This window comes from Pseudophryne corroboree, chromosome 6, assembly GCF_028390025.1.
Source record: "Pseudophryne corroboree isolate aPseCor3 chromosome 6, aPseCor3.hap2, whole genome shotgun sequence".
NCBI classification, from domain to species: domain Eukaryota; kingdom Metazoa; phylum Chordata; class Amphibia; order Anura; family Myobatrachidae; genus Pseudophryne; species Pseudophryne corroboree.
Genome location: NC_086449.1, coordinates 488,503,855 through 488,529,978, shown reverse-complemented (window position 1 = coordinate 488,529,978; position 26,124 = coordinate 488,503,855). Strand labels below are relative to the sequence as shown.

At 47.4% G+C, this 26,124-nt stretch overlaps 1 protein-coding gene and 2 pseudogenes across 3 annotated transcripts in view; 1 reads left to right on the top strand and 2 right to left on the bottom strand.

Moving 5' to 3' along the window:
• The window catches only part of CNTN1 (contactin 1), a 337,119-nt gene that overhangs the window by 202,362 nt on the left and 108,633 nt on the right, over nt 1-26,124 (bottom strand). The gene's annotated exons all lie outside the window — the stretch shown is intronic.
• Nucleotides 21,458-21,576, bottom strand: LOC134936906 (5S ribosomal RNA; annotated as a pseudogene).
• On the top strand, nt 23,679-23,797 carry LOC134937327 (5S ribosomal RNA; annotated as a pseudogene).

The window sequence follows — 26,124 nt, the reverse complement described above, 5'->3', positions numbered from 1 at the left end:
GTGAACTTTAATGGAGCCTAAACGAAGGCCCATATCATCACCAGCTTGCAGGAAGAGCAAGAACCTACCCAGATGAAAATCCACAGTGGAGTACTGTCGACCCTCACACCAGGAGACATACCTCTTCCAGATGCGGTGGTAGTGCTTAGACGTGACCACCTTCTGAGCCTGGACCATAGTTGAGATAACCTTGGTGCGAAGCCCCTTTCGGGCTAATATCTCCTTTTCAACCGCTAAGCCGTCAAACGTAGCCACGATAAGTCTGGATAGATGAACAAACCTTGCAGGAGAAGATCTTCTTGCAGCTGCAGAGACCAGGGCTCTTCGAGGGACATGGCCAAGAGGTCCGCATACCAGTCCAATCGCGGGAATCAGAACTGCCTGAACATTTTCCCTTTTTAGTCTTTTTAGAACCCTGGGAATGAGAGGAATCAGAGGGAACAGATAGACGAACTGGTAAATCCATGGTGCCGTCAGAGCGTCCACCACTGCAGCCTGTGGATAGATCATCTTGGAGCAGTAGCGCCACAGCTTCTTGTTGAGACGAGAAGCCATCATGTCGATCAGTGGGCAGCCCCACCGTTAAACCAACAGTTGGAACACTTGCGGGTGAAGGCCCCACTCTCCCGGGTGCAGATCGTGTCTGCTAAGGAAGTCTGCCTCGCAATTGTCCACTCCCGGAATGAAGATGGCCGACATGGCCCTGGCATTGCGTTCCGCCGAGAGGAGAATCCTTGATGCCTCTCGCACTGCGGCCCTGCTTCTTGTTCCTCCTTGTTTGTTTATGTACGCCACCGCCGTAGCGTTGTCCGACTTGACCTGTATGGCCTGATGTTTGGAGGAGAGAAGCGGCTTGTAGAAGGGCATTGTAAATCGCTCTGAGCTCCAGAATGTTTATCGGAAGGGAGGCCACCGTCCTTGAAACTGAACCCCGGGGCGTGGTCTGGCCACTGATAAAAACAGACGTGCTGCTTTGGAGCTCCTGACTATATAGCTCCTTATTAACATATATAGCCCCTATAACGCTCCCCTTCTGTTATATATTTTACCCCCCCTCTTCCCAGCTCACAATAAGCTTACTGAGGGAGGACCGCAGAATCGGGGAGTGCTTATAAGCGCTCCTGCGGGTTGCGGCCCTTCCCTCACTCTAAAGCCGGGGACTGGAGTACAGGCTGGACCCGCACTTGCCTTCAGGTACGGAGACGGCGGGGCCGTGACGCTTCTGGCGGATCCTCGCCGCGGGCCGCTCTCCCGTGGGGTGTTCCATAGACCCCTGTCCCCGCTTGCCTGCCTCCGGGGGTTGCCTGGGTCCGGGGCCGCCGGCGTCTGGAGCCTGCGGGTGAGTGGCCGCCATCTTGCTGTCCCCCTCCTGGCTGCGGACATCCGCCTGGGGCCTGTGGCGCCGGCGGTCGGAGCCTGGTGCCGGGTCCCTGCCTTCTGCAGCCGCTGGCGGGTCTCCCCTCCTGAGCCGCGGTCTCCGGCTGACGGGGCACCCGCTGCGGAGTTTCGGTGGCCCGGCGCTTGCACGATCTGCGTGTCTCGGCGCTGTCTGAAGTCACGCTTCCCCGCTGCTCCCCTCCACTGCTGCCGACCTCCCTCCCTCACACTGCAAGGCCTGCTTTATAATAATCCCTGCTCCCGGCGGACATAGCAGGGGTAATAATAATAATAAATAAACACGGGGGGCGTGGCCTGACTGCTGAAGGGGGCAGCTGCGTTTTGAAAAAGCTCCTGGACCCAAAGCTGCTTTCTATACATATACACCCTTCCTGAGCTCTTTTGGTCGCCCCAATACTCCCCCTGTCCCTCCTGTTCCCCCTGCTGTGCCCCCGAGGTGCCGCGGAATCGGGGAGCGGTTCTCACTGCTCCTGCGGGTTGCGGCCTGCGGGGCTCACGGAAGCCGGGGCCTCAGTTTCCTCCCTACGCCGACGGCGGCTCCGGGACCCCCTGGTTCGGGTCGCGGACCTCCTCCGGAGCTCCGTCCTGCATACCGGGCGCCCGGCGGCCATCTTTATCAGCTGGTTCCTTGCTCTCGGTGGACTCCGCACGGCCTGTCACCCGCTGCCGCCACTCATCTGTAACATAACCCTTCTGGCCGGGGGGGGGGGGGTCATGAGACCAGAGGAGCGGTGTCGCGGCCGCGTATTTTCTGACGCATAGGGTCCCGTAATTGCACCTCGATTGGACCAAGTCAGATGTCCTGTCACTGTGAGTTGACGTATGGCTCCCTAGCTATGTGTCTGCCTGCCTGATGTTGCCCTAAGGCCATGTAGGGGCTTTTGCACGGCGACGGTCCACATGCTTTTATATTGACGAGGATATGTGAAAGGGTAATACTACACTGCTTTATTTGAAGACCGATCTCATGGTGAGAGGGATAAAGAAAAAAAAGGCCAAGACCAAGCCGGACGCGATTCCATCCCCTGCGAACCGACATTCGTCGGACCTACGTCAGTTCTTGACAACTCCAACCTCAATCCCCGCTGTTTCTTCTACTGTCCCGGCCTCCTCGAATCCGCACGGCCTGGTAGACGATATGACGTCCCCTGGGACTCCGCTGCCTCCACAGGCCCCCTCTCTGTCTGCGGAGATAAGCGAGATCTTATCTCATGTAAAATCACTCCCCACGAAACAAGATTTTTCGGCCTTGGAGACTCGCTTGCTTTCCACCATCACTCAGGAAGTGACAGCGCTTCGACAAGAAATGTCCCAAATTGCGACCCGTGTTGATGTTTTGGAACGCCATGAATCGTCTAGTTTGGATTCTCTGACTTAATTTCGGGAGGTGCTATCTCATCAAAGGGACGACATCTCTTTTCTAAAATCACGTATTGAGGAAATGGATAATCGCGGCCGGCGAAATAATATCAGAATCAGGGGCCTACCTGAGAGCGTTCAACAGGCTGACCTGAAAGCTGCCTTAACTACAATATTTGGAGAACTTATTGACCTGGACCCGAACAAGGACATTATATTTGATAGAGCTCACCGAGCCCTCCGTCCTCGCGGCTTGCCCTCTGACAGGCCATGTGATGTGATTTGCAGGCTCCACTATTATGTCCAAAAAGAGGAAATAATGAGGTCGGCCCGTCAGCTGGACAGTATTGACTTTCAAGGGGACAAGATTCAGATATTTCCTGATCTCGCCTGGTCGACCTTACAACAGCGTCGAGCCTTGAAGCCTCTTACTGACTCTCTCAGGAAACTCGAACTGAAATATAGATGGGGCTTCCCTTTTTCCCTCCAGGTTTCTCATGGTGGCAAGGTCGCGAGTCTCTCTAGACCTTCGGACTTACGGGCCTTCTTCACGACCTTGGGAATACCTCCGGTACCGTTGCCGGATTGGGAAGCTTTTCACCACCAACCGGACCTACCTGTTGTGCTCCCTCCAGATGATGCGTGGCAACAAGTGCGTTCCCCACGGACGCGGGGAACTACTCCTAGTTCACGTTCTTTTGAGCCTCCCTGAAGGGGAGGTCTCGTCCTATGCGGACGTGAATTTTCTTGTTGCCCATGTCATACACTAGGTTCTTTCCCTTAAATAGTGCTATGTGTTGCTCACACGTGAGATCGGTTTTTGTAACATTGTAAAGTTGTAATGGTTTCATAGACGAGTGATGGGGTATCGTTGATATGTTATTTTGTTCTTGTTCAAGCTGCATTTATTATTTCTGTGACGATACTCATATACATAATTGCTCAGCCTTCATGAAACCTGGTCAGATAGTTTAAAGATTATATGTATATCTTTATATAAGCTTACATATTTTTTCAGTTTTGTTTCACTTGTGCCTATGTGCACTCCTCGGTAATATTACATATTTGTTTAGCTTCTTTCTTGTGGATGGTCGCTGTCCTGGGCCCCCCGTAGGACCCCCACTATGCTGCATCCCCTGTCTCTTTGGATTGGGAGTCGGCAGGATTCCGCTCCTGTCCTTTTTGCAGCAGTCCTTCTTCTAGTACTATCATCTCTGTTTACAATTAAGGTACTTTGCGGCGTGGTTTTCCACGCTGCATCTTCTTTTCTTCTTTTCTCTGCTTTCTCTCTCTTTCTATTTCCTTCCCTTGCTGCTCTTCCTTTCCCTCCTCCAGTGTCTGTCGCAGGGATGACTATTGTGAAGCCCTTAGGTCTGCCGTGATGATGGGGGTGAATGATCTACATGTAACTACCCTTAATGTCAAAGGGCTGAATGTTCCTGAGAAAAGGTCTAAACTCCTCAAATGGCTTAGAGATGAGAGAGTTGACGTTGCTTTTATTCAGGAAACGCATTTTAAGATAAGACATGTGCCGTCCCTAAAATGTCACTATTATCCTCATGTTTTCCTGTCTAATAATTCTGCCGGTAAGACATTAGGCGTAGCTGTATTATTGGCTCGCCACCTGCCTGTCCTTAATGTTACCTCCCATAGAATAGCTGAGGGTAGAGGGTTGCTGGTGAAATGCGACATACTCGGTCAACGCTTTTCTTTTTTGAACATATATGCTCCCAATGCTAAACAACCTTCCTTTTTGTCCTCGGTTTTGGATAGTGCGGAACCTCTCTTGGAGGGGGTGGTGGGAGGTGACCTAAATTGGACCTTAGATCCCCTCCGGGACAATTCTAAAAAGATTTCTTGCAGGCCGGAGAAGGAGTATAGAGGAGTGAAGCGCGCCCTGCTCGACCACCAGCTGATTGACACATGGAGACTGACACATCCTGCCGAGATAGATTATTCCTTTTTTTCACACCCACATCAGACATATTCTAGAATTGATTACTTGTTTCTGAGTCACCAACACCTACATCTCCTTTCTGATGCTTCTATAGGACAAATTGTGTGGTCAGATCATGCCCCAGTTAACCTCACTTTACGCCTGCCTCCCAGTACACATCGCCAATGGTCCTGGCGTTTTAACGACACTTTTTTGCAGGACGTGGACTGTCGGTCTCGAATCGACAACGCATTAGATTCATATATCTGTACCAATGACCTGGATGACATTTCTAAAGTCTCGGTCTGGGAAGCACACAAATGTGTCATTAGGGGGGTTTGTGTCCAGATAGGATCTTTTCGTAAAAAGCAGAGGGAGAAACTCCGGGGTGAATTATTGTCTAAAATACAATCTCTAGAGCTTTTACACAAAAAATTCCAAACCCCACAATATTATGCTGATCTTGAAGCTGCTAGGGCAGATCTGAATAAGCTACTCTCTGACAGAGTCAAATTTTCTTATCGAAAGTGCCGTAGCAGATACTATCAATGGGGTAACAAACCTGGGAAATTACTAGCCAAAGCCCTTAGAGAGCAACGAGCTCTTACTTTTATTCATGCAATTAAAAATAGTCACGGTCAGCCCCAACATGAGACACCTCACATCGCTAGGGCCTTTAGGGCATATTATTCCACTCTGTATAACCTTTCTGGTCCGACAGGAAGAACTGATAAGTTGTCCCATCAAACAGCCATAGCTGACTACTTACGGGCCTTAGACTTCCCCACGCTATCCACAAAAGAAGTGGAAGATCTAGATGCCCCTTTCTCTACTGAGGAGGTTATGAAAGTCGTTGAATCTTCTCCCAACGGCAAGAGTCCTGGCCCTGATGGATATACCATTGCTTATTATAAAGCTTTCAAGGAGAAATTGGTCCCTCTACTCACGAGAGCCTTTAATACTATATCAGAACAATCGCCTTTCTCCCCGCAATCTCTTGAAGCCCATATTGCAGTTTTACCCAAGGAAGGTAAAGACCCCAGTCTTTGCTCCAGTTATCGGCCAATTTCACTATTAAATATAGACATAAAACTTTTTGCCAAACTGATTGCAAATCGCCTTAAACTATTATTACCTGGTTTGATACATGGAGATCAAGCTGGATTTGTTTTAGGCCGAGAAGCTAGAGATAACACCTCTAAAGTACTCAACATGATTCACTATGCTGGTCAGCTTTCATCCCCATCAATCATACTGTCGACCGATGCTGAAAAAGCGTTTGACAGAGTGGACTGGGACTTTTTGTCTGGCATACTGAAGCATCTAGGGCTCGGTAATACCTGTCTTCACAGAATCCTATCTCTTTATACTTCCCCGTCCGCCAAAATTAGGATTAATGGCTCCCTTTCTGATTCCTTTTCTATTACCAATGGCACGCGACAAGGCTGCCCACTATCCCCATTGCTTTTTGTCCTTTGCATGGAAACATTAGCTCGAAGCATTAGGGCTAATCCGAATATCTTGGGTTTGCTGGTAAAAGGTACTGAATACAAATTGGCTTTATATGCCGACGATTTACTCGCTATAATTTCAAAACCGGTCACTTCTTTGCCAAACCTGATGGTAGAATTTGAGAAGTTCGGAGCCCTCTCTAACTTCAAAATAAATTATTCCAAATCTATTGCCATGAATTTAACTACCCCTCCTGATGTAGTAGAGGGTTTGACACATGCCTTCCCCTTTACTTGGCACGATCACAAATTAAAATATTTGGGGGTGCTACTGTCCAACGATTTATCCAAATTATTCTCCCTGAATTTTAGCCCCTTGTTGACGAGGCTTCGCCTAGACTTCCAGAAATGGAAGAAATTAAGATTGTCATGGTTCGGCAGGATTAACGTTGTCAAAATGAACGCCCTCCCTAGGATATTATTCTTTCTCCAGACCCTTCCAATACACATCCCCCTACTTTGGTTCCGAGACGTCCAGAATCTTATTCGTACATTTGTTTGGGGATGCAAAACACCCAGGTTTAAACACGACATTTTATTTAGGAGAAAACATCAAGGGGGGCAACAACTCCCACATATTTCTAACTACTACCATGCAGTACATTTGAATAGGATTCTGGAATGGTCGCGTGCTAAAGATCGCAAACAATGGGTTCTACTAGAGGAGGGCTGCCTTCCACATTATATCGAAATTGCACCTTGGCTTCCTATCCTTCCGAAGGTCACTCACCCCACGGTCTCCCCCACGCTTAAATTAGGGGCCATGCTGAGATCTCAAAGCCATATATCCTCCAAATGGTCCCCTCTAACCTCCTTTCTCCATAACTCCGAATTTGCTCCCGGTCTCCACGGGACAGCTTTTGCTCCATGGGCGGAAGCTGGGATTTTCAGGGTCGGTCAGCTGGTGAGTTTGGGTAGGGTGCGCTCCTTTTCAGATGTTCAGTCTTCTTGGAACCTACATAGTGCTGAGTTTTGGAGGTTCCTGCAGGTTCATCATTTCATAACGTCTTCTAAGAACCTTTCTGATATAACTAGGGATCTCACCGGGTTTGAAAAAATATGCGTTTCTCCTATTTCTCCCACACATACTATCTCACAAATTTATGCGCTCATCATGGAAGACTTTTTTCCGCAACCTCCTACCTTCATGGCGTCCTGGGAGAAGGAACTGTCAGGGCTACCTACACAGATCAAATGGGATTCAGTATTTAGTAACGCCCAAGCGAGCTCTTTATGCTCATCGACATTAGAGACCCTCTATAAACTTATATATAGGTGGTATAGGACTCCTCTTGTTCTTAATAAAATGTTTCCCTCCCTCTCGAATCTGTGCTGGAGATGTAGAAATGCCCCAGGGAGCTTTATGCATATTTGGTGGGATTGCACTCTTATAACTCCATTTTGGGCAGCGGTATTTAAGTGTTCTGAACTGATAGTGGGAGATGAGATCCCGAAAGACCCGGGTTTTTGGCTCCTCAATCACACCTCCACGGAGGCGCACTCCTACAAACATTCCCTATTGAGACATCTTAGCAACGCAGCAAAAGCGGTTATTCCAATTCTTTGGAGATCCACCTCACCACCCTCGATTAAATTATGGTTCACAAAGATCGATTACTTTTTAGACATGGAAGACCTTATCTCCTTCTCATCTGAGAAAACCGTTAACTTCACAGCTATCTGGTTTCCCTGGTACGACTTTAAGGACTCGCCTGTGTATCGGTCCTACATGGCGACATAACCCCCCCTCATATTCCGGGTACGATGTCTTTCTAATACGTCTCAGATCCTTAATTGATAAAGCTCCCCCCCTTATCTCCCAAACAACCCATCCTTTCTGCGCAGACACTCACACCTGACTCTACCTGTCTTAACTTTCCCCTACTTTTCTTTTTTCTTCCTTCTCTTTTTTCTCTCTTTTCTTTCCTATTTTCTTATCCTGTTTTGTTAAAATGTTCCCCCTTTATAAGCTCTGATGTTGTAAGCTATGTAGACAACTTATTTCCATACTTTGGGTGCTTTAAATGTATTGTTCTGATATATATGATGTGCAATGATTTTGTCCCCTTTTTTTTGGAAAAGTATTGCTTTAATGTTCTGTCTGTTGCTTTAATTAATAAAAAACAGTTTACACAAAAAGAAACTGAACCCCTTGGGTTACAGCACCATAACTGCAGAGGCTCGCATCCGTCGTCAATAGAATCCAGGTCTGAATTCCGAAATGTCGACCCTCCACTAGGTGGGAGGTCTGTAACCACCATAACAGGGAAATCCGTGCTCTTGGTGAAAGGGATATCCGCCGGTGCATGTGCAGGTGTGACCCTGACCATTTGTCCAGCAGATCCAGCTGGAATGGATGGGCATGAAACCTTCCATACTGAATTGACTTGAATGAGGCTACCATCTTGCCCAGCAGGTGGATGCAAAGATGCACCGAGATTTTTGGAGGTTTTAGAACGAAGCGCACCATTGACTGAATAGTCAAGGCCTTGTCCATAGGAAGGAACACCTTCTGAGACACCATGTCCAGGACCATCCCCAAGAACTGAAGCCTCTGCAATGTTTCCAGGTGGGATTTCTGTAGATTGAGAATCCACCCGTGATCTGTCAGTAGCCGTGTAGTCATTGCTATGCTTTCCAACAACCGAGCCTCGGATACTGCTTTTATGAGAAAATCGTCCAAGTATGGAACGATGTTCACACCCATCACGCTGAGTTGTAGCATTATCTCCGCCATCACCTTTGTTAACACCCGTGGTGCCGTGGAGAGGCCAAAGAGCAAGGCCTGAAATTGGAAGTGAATATCATGCATTGCAAACCCGAGGTAAGTCTGATGAGGTGGCCATATCGGGATGTGAAGGTACGCATTCTTAATATCTGTTAGGTTCCTGGTGCTCAGAACAAGGGAGATGTTATGAAGCGAGTCCAGAGCACCAGGACGTAATGCTGGGAAAGGGGAATGGAAAGGGAATAGCCCCTGGCGCCCTATCTCCGTTGTCTCACCCGTGCTGTCAGTACACTCTTGCGAGACTATGGTTGCTTGAGCCCATGGCAGCCGCGTTTGAAGGGCGGATTACGTCTGCCCAACTTCGATGCCCCCTCAGGTCTTAATGAGAGACAAAGAGTGAACCGAGACAGGGTGATAACAAGGGGCCCTCTGACTAAACAACAAGGCCAGGGGCTACTAACAAACCTAAAACCAAAGTATGTGCGGCTTGCCGCCAAAGGAAAAGAACAACAAAGGAAATGCTGACCACACGCCGACACAATACTTTTGTGTACCGGCGGTGACAGCATAAGCAGAACCCTCTGCAAAACACCAGTGACAGAAATAATAAGGGAATACAGCGGCCTAAGCCAACGGACGCGGCCGTGCCGCTACTCACGGAACCGGTACGAATACTGGCAAACGGACAGGAACTCCCAATGCTGCTGACACAGACTCTCAGAACTGGAGGACAGGCAGAATCCCAAACGACAGACCGGTGGACACCAAGAAGCCAGAAACTTGCACAGGCAAAGGTACTGGACCTCAGGACAGGAACGCCTCACGGCAGGACACGGGATCAGACATAGGAATCGACACAGGGACTGACACAGGAATCGACACAGGAATCGACACAGGAAGCTCAGAACTCAAGCAGACTGAAAACCCAGGAATATCACCAGCATCTGCGAACTGCAATCAGCCAGCATATAACAGAGAGGCCTAATTAATAATCCCATGCAGCTGCCTTGTTGCATGATTCCAAACTGACCAGATGCAATTAGCAGCCAGGTGAGGCTGAACACAAGGGAACAAGCTGCAATTACACAGACTCACCAGCGGCAGCAGACAAGAGTATTCTAAAACAGAGCAACAGGAAATCCTGGCATGCAAGACAACTTTATAACATAAAATAGGAATGAACCACTACCTGTGGTTCATAACAGTATCCCCTCCTTAAGGGTGAGCTCCGAGCACCCTATGACACCCACGGGGAACATAAACAGAAGTATAACATGAAATACAGAACAAAACTGCAAAACAGGAATGAGCCACAGCCGTGGCTCATAACATTACCCCCCCCCTTGAGGAGGGGTCAAAAGACCCCAAAATTCAGACTATCCAGAACAAGGGATACAAAAAAAAAAAACCTGACACACTGGTCTAACAGACAAGAAAACAAAAAAAACAAGTTGTAGCAACAACTTGTAACAGTGCCCTCCCCTTGATGGTGGCCACTGGACACAAGACAAGGAAAAAAAAATCTCTTTTTTTTTTTTTTTATCAAGGCAAGAGTCAAGAATTATTTTTTTTCTTCTTCTTCTTTTTACAAAGCTCTTTAGGTCTGACCAAGGTAATTCCCCAAACATTGTCTGAACTGATGGTACCACCCAGCAAGGCTGCGTTCAAATCAGAGACAGGTCTCTTACCCTTGGGAGCTGAACTTTCTGGTAAAGTACTATTATTAGAAGAAGTCAAAAAAGCACATCCTGCAGTCAAAACAACGGGCTGGGACTCTTGTGCAGAGTTTACAGTATTTGGTGGACTCTCAGCAGACAAGACGGGTGACTTAGAGGAACCTGAACCAATTTCTTTGGAACCGTATCTTTTAACAATTGCATCACAGAATGCTAGGGGATCCTGAAGAATGGGATCTTCAGCTTTCATTAGACTGGTCGCCCACTCAGAAGGCTCTCCTCTAAAAGAATAAATCAGATAGAGCCCAAGGTTTTCTGAAGTGATGCCCAGAAATGGTCTAGACAACATAATAGTGTAATAGTGTTTGAAAAGCGCCAGAAATTGGGCGAAGTCCCCATCAAAGGTTATGGATGTTGAGATATCAGAGTCAGGATCTGTTTCCTTCTCATCTGACTGACTGGAGTGCTTTGCTAGGACCTGGTCACTATTGACCTTACTCGAGGCTGAGACTCTCTGAACCCCACCCGGGGCTGAGACTTTCTGAACCCCACCCGGGGCAGTGACTTTCTGAACCCCACCCGGGGCAGTGACTTTCTGAACCCCACCCGGGGCAGTGACTTTCTGAACCCCACCCGGGGCAGTGACTTTCTGAACCCCACCCGGGGCAGTGGCCTCCGGGAACCCCGCTGGGGCAGTGGCCTCCGGGAACCCCGCTGGGGCAGTGGCCTCCGGGAACCCCGCTGGGGCAGTGGCCTCCGGGAACCCCGCTGGGGCCAGCACCTCGGATTCTTTTACTGGGACCGGGCCGTTGGCCTCCCTGACTGGGATCGGGCCATCGGCCTCCCTCTCTGAGTCGATAATTATCGAAAGTTCTCCCGGGACTATGACTTCCGGGACTTTTGCTGAAGCAATAACGTTCAGATCCTCCACTAATGCTATGCTTCTTAAGTTCTTTCCTGGGGAAGCGACTTCTAGACCCTTCTTTGGGGCTGCGTCTCTCGAGACCCCACTTGGGGATATTACTTCAAAGATCGCTTCTGGGGTTTTGCTTCTCGAGTTCCCCTCAAGAACTATGGTTTTAGAGACCCTTTCTAGGGTTGCGCTTTTCAAGTCCCTACCTGGGGTAACAGCTTCTGAGACCCCTTCCGGTATGGACACCTGAACTATAATATTTGATGTCCCTCTATAAGCTAGGGCATCGGGTACCGCTCCAGCACTCTGGGCATCGGGTACCGCTCCAGCACTCTGGGCATCGGGTACCGCTCCAGCAAGAAACCTCAAGAGAGGAGAGAAACATTCTCTTTTGATTCCTGAATCTATAATGGGGCTCCCTTGCCCCAGGACCCCAATTATAGGACAGAGAGCTTTTTTGTGTGGGTTGTGTGACAAGTACCTCTGCCACAGTAGAGACAGGAGTAGGTCTTGTATCATGACTCAACTTGGCCAGAGGGCAAGACTCGTCACCACACTTTGGCTTGCGCAACTCACAGGTCTGCAGATAATGGCCTAAACCCCCACAATATAGGCATAAGTTTAAGTTTCTGCGACGCAGACGCTCCTCTTCTGAGAGCCTGGGCCGCAGAAAACTTTTAAACCTTTTCTCTTCAATTAAACCAGAGGATTCTCTTGTCACCATACTGTGAGCAAGAGTCTCTTTAGAGATAGATGTACTCTCAACGACTTCTGGCAAAATGAGCAAGATTTTAGTCAGAAGGTTTTGCAGTTGCTTTAGGGATTGCTGCAAAACTTCTAGTCGCTCTGGTCTCAAAGCACTGAATACAGAGTTCAGGGCTGCGAGAGATGCCTGCAGGGCTTGCATAGTAGACATAGGAGGATTTAAAACTAGACAAGACAAGACAAGACAAGGCAAGACAAGGCAAGGCAAGGCAAGGCAAGGCAAGGCAAGACTAAATTTTGCTAAACAAAACAAGACTTTTTTTTTTTTTTAAACACCGGACTGGATTCTAAACACCGGACTGGATTCTAAACACCGGGCTGGATTCTAAACACTGGACTGGATTCTAAACACTGGACTGGATTCTAAACACTGAATTCTAGACAGGACGTGATTCTAGACTAGACACTGGACTGAGCCAAAAAAGAAAAAAAAGTTTTATTTCTTTTTTGTGGTATGGCTGGTGATAATGTTAGGTTCCTGGTGCTCAGAACAAGGGAGATGTTATGAAGCGAGTCCAGAGCACCAGGACGTAATGCTGGGAAAGGGGAATGGAAAGGGAATAGCCCCTGGCGCCCTATCTCCGTTGTCTCACCCGTGCTGTCAGTACACTCTTGCGAGACTATGGTTGCTTGAGCCCATGGCAGCCGCGTTTGAAGGGCGGATTACGTCTGCCCAACTTCGATGCCCCCTCAGGTCTTAATGAGAGACAAAGAGTGAACCGAGACAGGGTGATAACAAGGGGCCCTCTGACTAAACAACAAGGCCAGGGGCTACTAACAAACCTAAAACCAAAGTATGTGCGGCTTGCCGCCAAAGGAAAAGAACAACAAAGGAAATGCTGACCACACGCCGACACAATACTTTTGTGTACCGGCGGTGACAGCATAAGCAGAACCCTCTGCAAAACACCAGTGACAGAAATAATAAGGGAATACAGCGGCCTAAGCCAACGGACGCGGCCGTGCCGCTACTCACGGAACCGGTACGAATACTGGCAAACGGACAGGAACTCCCAATGCTGCTGACACAGACTCTCAGAACTGGAGGACAGGCAGAATCCCAAACGACAGACCGGTGGTCACCAAGAAGCCAGAAACTTGCACAGGCAAAGGTACTGGACCTCAGGACAGGAACGCCTCACAGCAGGACACGGGATCAGACATAGGAATCGACACAGGGACTGACACAGGAATCGACACAGGAATCGACACAGGAAGCTCAGAACTCAAGCAGACTGAAAACCCAGGAATATCACCAGCATCTGCGAACTGCAATCAGCCAGCATATAACAGAGAGGCCTAATTAATAATCCCATGCAGCTGCCTTGTTGCATGATTCCAAACTGACCAGATGCAATTAGCAGCCAGGTGAGGCTGAACACAAGGGAACAAGCTGCAATTACACAGACTCACCAGCGGCAGCAGACAAGAGTATTCTAAAACAGAGCAACAGGAAATCCTGGCATGCAAGACAACTTTATAACATAAAAATAAGAATTTACTTACCGATAATTCTATTTCTCGGAGTCCGTAGTGGATGCTGGGGTTCCTGAAAGGACCATGGGGAATAGCGGCTCCGCAGGAGACAGGGCACAAAAAAGTAAAGCTTTACTAGGTCAGGTGGTGTGCACTGGCTCCTCCCCCTATGACCCTCCTCCAGACTCCAGTTAGGTACTGTGCCCGGACGAGCATACACAATAAGGGAGGCATTTTGAATCCCGGGTAAGACTCATACCAGCCACACCAATCACACCGTACAACTTGTGATCTAAACCCAGTTAACAGTATGACAACAGAAAGGGCCTCTTAAAGATGGCTCCTTAACAATAACCCGAATTAGTTAACAATAACTATGTACAAGTATTGCAGATAATCCGCACTTGGGATGGGCGCCCAGCATCCACTACGGACTCCGAGAAATAGAATTATCGGTAAGTAAATTCTTATTTTCTCTATCGTCCTAAGTGGATGCTGGGGTTCCTGAAAGGACCATGGGGATTATACCAAAGCTCCCAAACGGGCGGGAGAGTGCGGATGACTCTGCAGCACCGAATGAGAGAACTCCAGGTCCTCCTTTGCCAGGGTATCAAATTTGTAAAATTTTACAAACGTGTTCTCCCCCGACCACGTAGCTGCTCGGCAGAGTTGTAATGCCGAGACCCCTCGGGCAGCCGCCCAAGATGAGCCCACCTTCCTTGTGGAGTGGGCTTTTACAGTTTTAGGCTGTGGCAGGCCTGCCACAGAATGTGCAAGTTGAATTGTGTTACAAATCCAACGAGCAATCGACTGCTTAGAAGCAGGTGCGCCCAACTTGTTGGGTGCATACAATATAAACAGCGAGTCAGATTTTCTGACTCCAGCCGTCCTTGCAATGTATATTTTTAAGGCTCTGACAACGTCCAACAACTTGGAGTCCTCCAAGTCGCTAGTGGCCGCAGGCACCACAATAGGTTGGTTCAGATGAAATGCTGATACCACTTTAGGGAGAAAATGCGGACGAGTCCGCAGTTCTGCCCTATCCGAATGGAAGATTAGATAAGGACTTTTATAAGATAAAGCCGCCAATTCAGATACTCTCCTGGCAGAGGCCAGGGCTAGTAACATAGTCACTTTCAATGTGAGATATTTCAAATCCACCTTTTTCAATGGTTCAAACCAATGGGATTTGAGGAAATCTAAAACTACATTTAGATCCCACGGTGCCACCGGAGGCACCACAGGAGGCTGTATATGCAGTACTCCCTTGACAAAAGTCTGGACCTCAGGGACAGAGGCCAATTCTTTTTGGAAGAATATTGACAGGGCCGAAATTTGAACCTTAATGGATCCCAATTTGAGACCCATAGATAATCCTGATTGCAGGAAATGTAGGAAACGACCCAGTTGGAATTCCTCCGTCGGAACCTTCCGATCCTCGCACCACGCTACATATTTTCGCCAAATGCGGTGATAATGTTTCACGGTGACTTCCTTCCGTGCCTTAATCAAGGTAGGAATGACTTCTTCTGGAATGCCTTTCCCTTTTAGGATCTGGCGTTCAACCGCCATGCCGTCAAACGCAGCCGCGGTAAGTCTTGAAAAAGACAGGGACCCTGCTGTAGCAGGTCCCTTCTCAGAGGTAGAAGCCACGGTTCGTCCGTGAGCATCTCTTGAAGTTCCGGATACCAAGTCCTTCTCGGCCAATCCGGAACCACTAGTATTGTTCTTACTCTTCTTTGCCGTATGATCTTCAATACCTTTGGTATGAGCGGCAGAGGAGGAAACACATACACTGACTGGTACACCCAAGGAGTTACCAGTGCGTCCACAGCTATTGCCTGTGGATCTCTTGACCTGGCGCAATATTTGTCCAGTTTCTTGTTGAGGCGAGACGCCATCATGTCTACAATTGGTCTTTCCCAACGGTCTATTAACATGTTGAAGACTTCTGGATGTAGACCCCACTCTCCCGGATGAAGATCGTGTCTGCTGAGGAAGTCTGCTTCCCAGTTGTCCACGCCCGGGATGAACACTGCTGACAGTGCTATCACGTGATTCTCCGCCCAGCGAAGAATCTTGGCAGCTTCTGCCATTGCACTCCTGCTTCTTGTGCCGCCCTGCCTGTTTACATGGGCGACCGCCGTGATGTTGTCCGACTGAATCAACACCGGCTTTCCTTGCAGGAGAAGTTCCGCCTGGCTTAGAGCATTGTAGATTGCTCTTAGTTCCAGAATGTTTATGTGAAGAGACTTTTCCAGACTCGTCCATACTCCCTGGAAGTTTCTTCCTTGTGTGACTGCTCCCCAGCCTCTCAGGCTGGCGTCCGTGGTCACCAGGATCCAATCCTGAATGCCGAATCTGCGGCCTTCTAATAGGTGAGCCTTCTGCAACCACCACAGAAGTGACACCCTTGTCTTTGGTGACAGGGTTATTCGCAGGTGCATCTGCAGATGCGACCCTGACCATTTGTCCAACAGATCCCTTTGGAATATTCTTGCATGGAATCTGCCGAATGGAATTGCTTCGTAAGAAGCCACCATTTTTCCCAGGACTCTTGTGCATTGATGTACTGACACTTTTCCTGGTTTTAGGAGGTTCCTGACCAGATCGGATAACTCCTTGGCTTTTTCCTCTGGAAGGAAAACCTTTTTCTGAACCGTGTCCAGAATCATTCCTAGGAACAGCAGACGAGTTGTCGGGATTAAATGGGATTTTGGAATATTCAGAATCCACCCGTGTTGTCTTAGCACCTCTTGAGATAGTGCTAAAGCTGTCTCCAGCTGTTCTCTGGACCTTGCCCTTATTAGGAGATCGTCCAAGTATGGGATAACTAAGACGCCTTTTCTTCGAAGAAGAATCATCATCTCGGCCATTACCTTGGTAAAGACCCGAGGCGCCGTGGACAATCCGAACGGCAGCGTCTGAAACTGATAGTGACAGTTTTGAACAATGAACCTGAGGTACCCCTGGTGTGCGGGGTAAATCGGAACGTGTAGATACGCATCCTTGATGTCCAAGGATACCATAAAGTCCCCTTCTTCCAGGTTCGCTATCACTGCTCTGAGTGACTCCATCTTGAACTTGAACTTTTTTATGTAGAGGTTCAAGGACTTCAGATTTAGAATAGGCCTTACCGAGCCATCCGGCTTCGGTACCACAAATAGAGTGGAATAATACCCCTTTCCTTGTTGTAATAGGGGTACTTTGACTATCACCTGCTGAGCGTACAGCTTGTGAATGGCTTCCAACACCCTCTCCCTTTCGGAAGAGACGGTTGGTAAGGCAGACTTCAGGAAACGATGAGGAGGATCCGTCTCTAATTCCAACCTGTACCCCTGAGATATTATCTGCAGGATCCAGGGGTCTACCTGCGAGTGAGCCCACTGCGCGCTGTAATTTTTGAGACGGCCCCCCACTGTCCCCGAGTCCGCTTGAGAGGCCCCAGCGTCATGCTGAGGTTTTTGCAGGAGCCGGGGAGGGCTTCTGTTCCTGGGAAGGAGCTGCCTGTTGGTGTCTCTTCCCTCTTCCTCTGCCTCGTGGCAGGTACGACAAGCCCTTTGCTCTCTTATTTTTGTAGGAGCGAAAAGGCTGCGGTTGAAAGGTCGGTGCCTTTCTCTGTTGGGGAGTGACTTGAGGTAAAAAAGTGGATTTCCCGGCAGTAGCCGTGGCCACCAAGTCTGATAGACCAACTCCAAATAACTCCTCCCCTTTATACGGCAAAACCTCCATGTGACGTTTTGAATCCGCATCGCCTGTCCACTGTCGTGTCCATAAGGCTCTTCTGGCTGAAATGGACATAGCACTCACCCGAGATGCCAGTGTGCAAATATCCCTCTGTGCATCACGCATATAGATAAATGCATCCTTTATTTGTTCTAACGACAGTAAAACATTGTCCCTATCTAGGGTATCAATATTTTCAATCAGGGATTCTGACCAAACTACTCCAGCACTGCACATCCAGGCAGTTGCTATAGCTGGTCGTAGTATAACACCTGCATGTGTGTATATATTCTTTTGAATAACTTCCATCTTTCTATCTGATGGATCCTTAAGTGCGGCCGTCTCAGGAGAGGGTAACGCCACTTGTTTGGATAAGCGTGTGAGCGCCTTGTCCACCTTAGGGGGTGTTTCCCAGCGCGCCCTAACCTCTGGCGGGAAAGGGTATAATGCCAATAACTTTTTTGAAATTATCAACTTTTTATCAGGAGCAACCCACGCTTCATCACACACGTCATTTAATTCTTCTGATTCAGGAAAAACTGTTTGTAGTTTTTTCACACCATACATAATACCCTGTTTTACGGTATCTGTAGTATCAGCTAAATGTAACGTCTCCTTCATTGCCAAAATCATATAACGTGTGGCCCTACTGGAAAATACGTTTGAATTTCTACCGTCGTCACTGGAATCAGTGCCCGTGTCTGGGTCTGTGTCGACCGACTGAGGCAAAGGGCGTTTTACAGCCCCTGACGGTGTTTGAGGCGCCTGGACAGGCATTAATTGATTGTCCGGCCGCCTCATGTCCTCAACTGACTGTTTAAGGGAAGATAAACCATCACGTAATTCCACAAATAAAGGCATCCATTCTGGTGTCGACCCCCTGGGGGGTGACATCTGCATATTTGGCAATTGCTCCGCCTCCACACCAATATCGTCCTCATACATGTCGACACCACGTACCGACACACACCGCAAACTCACAGGGAATGCTCTAATGAAGACAGGACCCACTAGCCCTTTTGGGGAGACAGAGGGAGAGTCTGCCAGCACACACCACAAAGCGCTATATATACAAGGGATATCCTTATATTAAGTGCTCCCTTATAGCTGCTTTAATATATATATATATAGCCATTAATGTGCCCCCCCTCTCTGTTTTACCCTGTTTCTGTAGTGCAGTGCAGGGGAGAGACCTGGGAGCCGTTCTGACCAGCGGAGCTGTGACAGAAAATGGCGCCGTGTGCTGAGGAGATAGGCCCCGCCCCTTTTTCGGCGGGTTCTTCTCCCGCTATTTTTCCAGTCAGGCAGGGGTTAAATATCTCCATATAGCCCCTATGGGCTATATGTGAGGTATTTTTAGCCTTGTATAAGGTTTATATTTGCCTCTCAGAGCGCCCCCCCCCAGCGCTCTGCACCCTCAGTGACTGCCCAGTGAAGTGTGCTGAGAGGAAAATGGCGCACAGCTGCAGTGCTGTGCGCTACCTTATGAAGACTGAGGAGTCTTCAGCCGCCGGTTTCCGGACCTCTTCACGCTTCAGCATCTGCAAGGGGGTCGGCGGCGCGGCTCCGGGACCGGACTCCACGGCTGGGCCTGTGTTCGATCCCTCTGGAGCTAATGGTGTCCAGTAGCCAAGCAGCAAATCCACTCTGCATGCAGGTGAGTTTACTACTTTCCCCCTAAGTCCCACGTTGCAGTGATCCTGTTGCCAGCAGGACTCACTGTAAAGAAAAAAAAAACCTAAACTAAACTTTCTCTAAGCAGCTCTTTAGGAGAGCCACCTAGATTGCACCCTTCTCGTTCGGGCACAAAATCTAACTGGAGTCTGGAGGAGGGTCATAGGGGGAGGAGCCAGTGCACACCACCTGACCTAGTAAAGCTTTACTTTTTTGTGCCCTGTCTCCTGCGGAGCCGCTATTCCCCATGGTCCTTTCAGGAACCCCAGCATCCACTTAGGACGATAGAGAAATAGGAATGAACCACTACCTGTGGTTCATAACAGTATCCCCCCTTAAGGGTGAGCTCCGAGCACCCTATGACACCCACGGGGAACATAAACAGAAGTATAACATGAAATACAGAACAAAACTGCAAAACAGGAATGAGCCACAGCCGTGGCTCATAACAATATCCAGGGATACCAGGAATTTCCCTTCTTCCAGGCCTGAGATCACCGCTCTTAGGGATTTCATCTTGAACTTGAATACCTGTAGGTAAGTGTTCAGAGACTTGAGGTTCAGAATAGGTCAGACCGAAACCGTCCGGTTTCGGTACTATGAACAGGCTGGAATAGCAGCCCTTGTTTCTGAGTAGAGGGGGGACTGGAACAATAACCCGTGTTTGTTGCAGCCGTTGGCTGGCATCCATCAAGGCAACTGGTGATGCAGGTGAAGCTGGCAACCCTCGTTTGAAGAATCTGTGAGGAGGGAGCTCTTGAAACTCAAACCGGTATCCCTGGGAGCTCAGGTTTCTCACCCAAGGATCCCGTCAGGATTCTGCCCAAATATGGCTGAAATACTTGAGGCGACCCCCCACCTGAAATTCCCCTTGAAGCAGGGGCCAACTGTCACGAGGAGGGATTTGCAGAGGTAGAGCCTGAACCCTGTTCCAGGGAACCAGCGGCCGCTGGTCTGCGTGGTTTACCTCGATTACCTCGGGCACCGTTAGAAGCACCTCTGGCTCTGCCCCTGAACCTGGCCACACGAAAGCACTGGAGAGAGGGGCCTGGATAAGCATGCCTAGCAGGAGGTGCCGCAGATGTCAGATAGGTGGACTTACCGGCAGTAGCTTGTAAAATCCACTTGTTTGGTTCCTCACCAAACAAAGCTTCTCCCATAAATGGGAGGGTCTCAACGCCCTTCTTGGAATCAGTGTCTGCTGTCCACTGTCATAGCCACAGAGCTCTGCACGCCGACACAGCCATAGCCATAAACTGTGAGTTGAGTAAGCCTATCTCCTTTATAGCCTCACTCATGAAGTTAGCTGAATCTTGAATATGATGCAGGAGTGTTAGCAGCTCATCCTGAGGCATGGTGTCAAAACCCTCTATGACATTATCGGTCCATTTAACAATGCCCCTAGTGATCCAACCACAAGCAATTGTGGGTCTCTGAGTGACCACCACTGCTGTGTAAATGGATTTGAAGGTAGTTTTGAACTTGCGATCCGCAGGGTCCTTTTAGGAGATAGCACCAGGTACAGGCAGCACAATTTTTCGTGACAGCCTGGACACTGAAGTATCCACCGTAGGAGGAGTTTCCCACACCTTTTTATCCTCAGAGGGAAATGGGAAAGAAGTCAACAACCTTTTAGGGGTTTGAAACTTTTTGTCAGGATTAATCCACGCTTCCTTAAAAAGCGTTTTTAATTCCTTAGAAACAGGGAATGTATAACAAAAAAGGGAGGGAATACCGCACAGGATATAGTAAGTATAAGTAAATGATATTCTAAAACCAAAGTCGAATGATTGCAAAAAAACTATGTTTTCTAATTCTAATATTGCTTGGTGGTGCACCCTGAGTCAGTATAAGAACATAGGACAATAAGGAGAAAAGAAGACTCTTTTGTGGGCGCACTCTTTAACTTGAAATGAATATAGAAATTAGTCAGAATAGATTAAAAATTCAAATTTTAATAATTCAACAAAATTAAGATAATAAGTGGTTCATAAAGAAAATAATGGTCAAAAAGATAATAATATATTCAAATAGCACAGAGTGCTGATACAAGATGGAAACTAAATTCCGGCTGACGGAAGAGATTCTGAGTGTTTATAAACAAATAGTTTACATTTTGGACGGTACGTTCTACTGATAAACAAAACACTGTTTTATGTTCCCTGTCAGGGTATAATTCATACAAGTAAAGCAGTCTGGATACTGGTTATACTTATAGATAGTATAAGGGTGGAAAATAAGATGGCAGTGTGAATCTTCTGTCAGTGTTAGACACTGTGTATGCTAAACCAATAAGCTCTACTAAACTGAGTATTCCTCAATGGTCACCCACTTGAGTACTGACCCAGCCCAACACTGATTAGCTTCCGAGATCAGACGGCTTCGGGCGTTTCCAGTGTGGTATGATAGTAGAGGGAATGAACAATAATTGGAAGCTCTGGAATCACTGATGAGAGTTCACAAATTTACATAGCTATTAGGACAGATATCAGAGATAGAATAAACCAGATGGATCTGCTGCCAATGTTAGACAGGGACGTGGCCCTGAATCAATGGTGAGCGTCCACGAAATAAAGAGAAGAAGGAAATAAGTAAACAATGCTTGTAATTTTGGCAGTATTGGAATAAATTGTAGCATCAATTCTGTAATTGGCTGGATTCTAATAGTATAGTAATCAGAAATTGCCAAGGCATAGAATGTCTGAGATAAAGAAACAAATGAAAAAATGAAGAGGGGTAACAATGTAACCAACAGGCTATATAAAAGTATCCAACTGCAGGATGTTAATAATAAAGGAAACAAAACAGATAACAAGGAGACTGTAGCAAAATTACAGTGGTGTATCCTGACTAGAACAAGTCTATTGGGGTTTAGATTAAAGCACTGCCAATATCATAATACATGTACAGTGAATAGTACATTGTGATATAGAATCAATGAATGTTATTGATATTAGTGTAGCTGAAAATGCTGGAACAAAAACAGCTAATAATAAGGAAAACTGCAAGTATGACCTTAAAAAATTTGATAAATTGTACCCGCAGGCAGGTAAAATTAAATGTGCAGCGATAGCGGGCCATTAACTGCTGATATACAACATGTAATCAAAAAAGGTATGGAGGTGAAAAAAAGAAGAAGGAGCTGATATTACCGCGCTGGGTATTGGGCTGGAATGACCCCTTGTATAGTCTTGTAAACCGTCTCGTTATTGCGTGGTGCCGCTGGCTTGGTAGAGCCCCTGGTGTCTCGATTGGTGAGAGAGGGGAAGGCGCCGGGCGCCGCCGGCCTGGCGGTGACACTGGCGGGTGCGGGAAGCCGTCCGCTGCTCCGACGGGGACGGGAAAGTCAGAAGAGGCGCTGAGCGCAGACAGGTGCTGAAGAACGTCCGTTGCTTCGGTCAGCCAGGGAAGGAAGGGTGATGTCGGAAGACGCGTTTCACCCGTCCACCGGGCTTGATCACTTCCTCAAGTGATCAAGCCCGGTGGACGGGTGAAACGCGTCATCCGACATCACCCTTCCTTCTCCTGGCTGACCGAAGCAACGGACGTTCTTCAGCACCTGTCTGCGCTCAGCGCCTCTTCTGACTTTCCCGTCCCCGTCGAAGCAGCGGACGGCTTCCCGCACCCGCCAGTGTCACCGCCAGGCCGGCGGCGCCCGGCGCCTTCCCCTCTCTCACCAATCGAGACACCAGGGGCTCTACCAAGCCAGCGGCACCCGCAATAACGAGACGGTTTATAAGACTATACAAGGGGTCATTCCAGCCCAATACCCAGCGCGGTAATATCAGCTCCTTCTTCTTTTTTTCACCTCCATACCTTTTTTGATTACATGTTGTATATCAGCAGTTAATGGCCCGCTATCGCTGCACATTTAATTTTACCTGCCTGCGGGTACAATTTATCAAATTTTTTAAGGTCATACTTGCGGTTTTCCTTATTATTAGCTGTTTTTGTTCCAGCATTTTCAGCTACACTAATATCAATAACATTCATTGATTCTATATCACAATGTACTATTCACTGTACATGTATTATGATATTGGCAGTGATTTAATCTAAACCCCAATAGACTTGTTCTAGTCAGGATACACCACTGTAATTTTGCTACAGTTTCCTTGTTATCTGTTTTGTTTCCTTTATTATTAACATCCTGCAGTTGGATACTTTTATATAGCCTGTTGGTTACATTGTTACCCCTTTTCATTTTTTCATTTGTTTCTTTATCTCAGACATTCTATGCCTTGGCAATTTCTGATTACTATACTATTAGAATCCAGCCAATTACAGAATTGATGCTACAATTTATTCCAATACTGCCAAAATTACAAGCATTGTTTACTTATTTCCTTCTTCTCTTTATTTCGTGGACTCTCACCATTGATTCAGGGCCACGTCCCTGTCTAACATTGGCAGCAGATCCATCTGGTTTCCTCTATCTCTGATATCTGTCCTAATAACTATGTAAATTCGTGAACTCTCATCAGTGATTCCAGAGCTTCCAATTATTGTTCATTCCCTCTACTATCATACCACACTGGAAACGCCCGAAGCTGTCTGATCTCGGAAGCTAATCAGTGTTGGGCTGGGTCAGTACTCAAGTGGGTGACCATTGAGGAATACTCAGTTTAGTAGAGCTTATTGGTTTAGCATACACAGTGTCTATCACTGACAGAAGATTCACACTGCCATCTTATTTTCCACCCTTATACTATCTATAAGTATAACCAGTATCCAGACTGCTTTACTTGTATGAATTATACCCTGACAGGGAACATAAAACAGTGTTTTGTTTATCAGTAGAACGTACCGTCCAAAATGTAAACTATTTGTTTATAAACACTCAGAATCTCTTCCGTCAGCCGGAATTTAGTTTTCATCTTGTATCAGCACTCTGTGCTATTTGAATATATTATTATCTTTTTGACCATTATTTTCTTTATGAACCACTTATTATCTTAATTTTGTTGAATTATTAAAATTTGAATTTTTAATCTATTCTGACTAATTTCTATATTCATTTCAAGTTAAAGAGTGCGCCCACAAAAGAGTCTTCTTTTCTCCTTATTGTCCAAACAGGGAATGTAGCATGATAATTCCTCATCACGTTTTGTTTCCTTATCAGGACTACTTAGGACCTCTCTAATAGAATAAATCAGAGCTTCCACTCCCTGAGACAGAGCACTCTCTGCTTTATCCCCCTCAACTTCTCCCTCTTCCAATCTGGCATGTCATTATCAGAGTCAGACTGGAGCACATGGGACAGTGTGGGCAGTGTGCGTTCTGTGAAACTGTCAGGGGGGGTTGGGAAGCAGGTCTGGGGTCTGCAATGTGAACTAGAAAATCATCCACAGATTTTTAAAAACACCTGCCTTTCATGCTTGGCCGCAGCCAGTTCAGTGCTGATATCAGTAATCATTCCCGTAATGGAGTCCAGCCAGGCTGGCTCCTTAGAACTGAGACCCTGAGAAGGGATACTGCACTGAGTACACAAGAGAGACCTCCCTGGGGTAGGGGAAAACTTTGTGTTACAGGACTGACATGTAATCTTTTTCCCAGATATACTGAACAGCGGAGCACACACACAGGAATTGGCGAAATATAACAGAGTGTCTTAGACAGCCCTACAAGGATTGAGACAGAGAGGAGAAGCCAGCAAACTCTGCCACAAAGCTAAAGCAGTGCTTTGCCTGGCAGCAGCTACAACCTTATATAAAGATAACAGCTGTATTACACATAAATCGCTCACACCTTCTACAAACCATCTTGGTACCAATTGCAGGTGCAGTGGAGGGTCCTTGAAGGAGCAGCGCTTCCCTGCATGCAGCCTGGAGTCTGATGCAGTAGGAAATGGCGCCTCACAGCTGCTGGTCCCGCTCTCTGAGAAGCCCCGCCCCCTTAATGGTGCTCGGTGTTCCCTGAATTTTAACATACTGGCAATGTCTCTAATAGTAGAAAAACGGGGTTAAAACCCCTTTTCCATGTCAGTGTGGGTATATGCAGTATACAGCCCCCGCAGTGCCGCATGCCCACCGCCCCATTATACTGCCATTTGAACTGGGGAACCGCTAACCGGGACCCCAATTTAGTACTCACCACTCCAGCATCTTCAGCTCTGTTAGGGGTGTCGGAATGCGCGCACACCCTGGGGTTGAGTGAAACAACACCTCAGGAGCTAGTGTCCTGTCAGCGGGGATCCGGACCATTAACCCTTCAAGAGGTTGGTATCGGTTTCCCCCCTGAGTCCCATGACGCAGGCAGACTGGTGCCAACCAGCCCTGCCTGAAAATAATAAACTAAAATAAAGTTTGAAGAAAACTCTCTGGAGCTCCAGAGAATGCACCCAGCTCCTTAGGCACATTTTTCTAAACTGAGTCTGCAGGAGGGGCATAGAGGGGAGGTGCCAGCATACTTACGAATTTGGCTCTAATAGACCCCATCTATACACATGGTACTAAGACCATCCCAGTATCCCCTAGGACATTAGAGAAAAGCAAAATAATCAACAGAAGAACAAACACTTCAGTTATTACGGCTGTCTTTTAAATCAGTGTGGGTGCTTTATCACAACATGGAATGTGTGTATGGAATTGACTCTGGAATAAAGAGTTATACTATATGACTAATGATAAAAGCTTCTTTCACCTTGTAAATGGTAAGTATATGACCTCAAAAGCAAAGGGGAAAGTTAGCTTGCCTATTTGCACACATGCACAGAGGGATCAGAAGCCTGAACTTCCAGTTTCAATATCATGGCATATAAATTAGTATTTTAAAAAAAAAATATTCATTACTATTATTCTTTTATGGATAATCTACTACAGCCACCCTCAATTTGAGATAGTGATAAGAGGACTGCTTGCGATATATGAACCGCCACCATCCTCAAATTATTGCCACTTTAAAAATATAGGCTAACTTACCAGGATTGTGCCCAAAACCATATAAAATATGCTTGGAAAGTG